The sequence below is a fragment of the Engraulis encrasicolus genome, chromosome 19 (genome assembly GCF_034702125.1).
Source record: "Engraulis encrasicolus isolate BLACKSEA-1 chromosome 19, IST_EnEncr_1.0, whole genome shotgun sequence".
NCBI classification, from domain to species: domain Eukaryota; kingdom Metazoa; phylum Chordata; class Actinopteri; order Clupeiformes; family Engraulidae; genus Engraulis; species Engraulis encrasicolus.
In genome coordinates this window covers 38,231,240-38,233,760 of record NC_085875.1, presented here as the reverse complement: position 1 = coordinate 38,233,760, position 2,521 = coordinate 38,231,240, and positions in this window count along the sequence as shown.

Genomic DNA, 2,521 nt, shown 5'->3' with positions numbered 1-2,521 from the left:
AGTGCTGGACAGACTGGAGGAGGTAGGACTGAAACTGTCCCTCGACAAATGTCAGTTTTGTCAGCCAAAAGTGAAATACGTCGGGCACATAGTGTCTGCCAATGGTGTTGCCACAGACCCTGAAAAACTTGAGGCTGTAGCCAAGTGGCCAAAACCCACAGACCTCAAGTCCTTAAGGTCTTTTCTTGGGTTCTGTGGGTATTATCGACGGTTCATAGCCAACTACTCCTCCATCGTCAGGCCCCTGACAGAGTTAACTAAGGGTTATTTACCCACACGGCATGCTAGGCGACCGACCATAGACAAAACCAAAGCCTACTTTAAAGAATCTGAGCCCTTCAACGAAAGATGGGACCAGTCTTGCGAGCAGGCTTTCCGAAGCATCATTCAGTGTCTGACCAATGCCCCTGTGTTGGCATTTGCTGATCCCACAAAGCCATACATTCTTCATACTGATGCCAGTTTCAAGGGCCTGGGGGCAGTGCTCTATCAGGAGCATCCAGAAGGACTAAGACCTGTGGCTTTTGCCAGTAGGAAGTTGAGCTCCTCAGAACAGCGATATGCGGTGCATCAGCTAGAATTCTTGGCCTTGAAATGGGCTGTCGTAGATAAATTCCATGACTATCTCTATGGGGTTAAGTTTACAGTCCGCACGGACAATAACCCATTGACCTATGTACTCACCACCGCTAAGCTCAACGCCACAGGTCATCGGTGGCTCGCAGCCCTTGCCACCTATGACTTTGATGTACAGTACAGGCCTGGTAAAGCCCACATTGATGTTGACCTACTGTCCCGCAACCTAGCAGACACGGACCACACTGGGGGATGGGACAGCCTGTCTCAAAATGTGGTGAAATCACTGTGTCAACGGGTCAGTGCATTCCCGAGGGATGACATTAGATACATTGACCCATTAGGGGCCTCACCAGCCTGCATCCCAGATGCCTATGCTTTCCCATCCCAGTTGCAGCTGGGCCCTCTGGAGCAACTGTCCAAAGCGGATTTGATGACGGCCCAAAAGAGGGATGCTGTGATTGGACCAGTGATGGAGGCATTGAAGAAGGGAGTGTGGCCAAAGCATCAAGAATCAGACCCTGACATGCGGGTGATAAAGCGGGAAGTTGGCAGATTGGTAATCCGAGGTGGACTTCTGTTCCGAAGGAGAAAGAAAGTGGGAGAGGAGGCGCTTCAGTTAGTATTGCCTGCTGAATTCAGAGAACAGGTGCTGTACTCCCTACATGACGATATGGGCCACTTGGGGGCAGAAAGAATCACTGAGCTATTGAGAACAAGATTCTACTGGCCTAAGATGGCTCATGTTGTAGAGGAATATGTTAAGGACTGTGGGCTATGTGTGACCCGTAAAACACCTTGCAAACGGGCTGCACCCTTACATCACATTGTTAGCAGCGGCCCCATGGACTTAGTATGCATCGACTTCTTGTCCATGGAGGCGGACTCCAGAGGCATAAGCAATGTACTGATCGTAACTGATCATTTCACCAGATACGCTCAAGCGTTCCCCTCCAGGAATCAGAAAGCATTGACAGTAGCAAAGATCCTGTTTGAGAAGTATTTTGTACACTACGGATTGCCAGCAAGAATTCATTCCGATCAAGGAAGAGACTTTGAGTCAAGACTGATAAAAGAGCTCCTTTCAACCTTGGGGGTTAGGAAGTCAAGAACGACTCCCTATCATCCCCAAGGGGATCCCCAGCCGGAACGCTTCAACCGCACGCTGCTCTCCATGCTAGGTACGCTAGGCCAAGAGAAGAAAAGATCCTGGAGTCAGCATGTGGCTTCCCTAGTGCACGCATACAACAGCACTAAGAGTGATGCGACGGGGTTCTCCCCCTATTACTTGATGTTTGGCAGGGAGGCCAGACTGCCCATAGACCTGTGCTTTGGAGCATCAATTGATGGGGGTGAGGAGAGAAACCACTACCAGTATGTTGGGAACTTGAAGCGTGATCTGCAAAGGGCTTACCAGCTGGCCAGTCAAGCTGCAGAGAAGACGCACTTGCGCAACAAGAGAGCCTATGACCAGAAGATTACATTTCAGAATATTCAAGAGGGAGACCGTGTTCTGTTGAAGAATTTGGGACTCAAAGGGAAACACAAGCTCGAGAGCAGGTGGAATTCTACACCGCATGTGGTGGTGGGAAAGTTGCCGAATTTACCTGTCTACCGTGTCAGACCTGAAGGGGGAGGTAAGCCCAGGACCCTCCATCGCGACCATCTCTTACCTATTGGGGAGTCTGTGAGGATGCCTGATGAGCAGGCCTATGCCGAAGCTCCGGTTCGCCATAGAACCCGCTCAGCTCGAACCAAACACAGACAAACAATACAAAGAAAAGAGGTTCCTGACCTGAACGATTCCTCCTCGGAGACAGGAGATGAAGTTCACTACCAACCGTACAAAGAATACCTGAACACTCTGTTAGCAGAGAGAGACATGTCAGACAGAGAGTCCGCTCCCTCCAAGCCTGACGACGCAGGAGACCCAAGACCTGAGTCC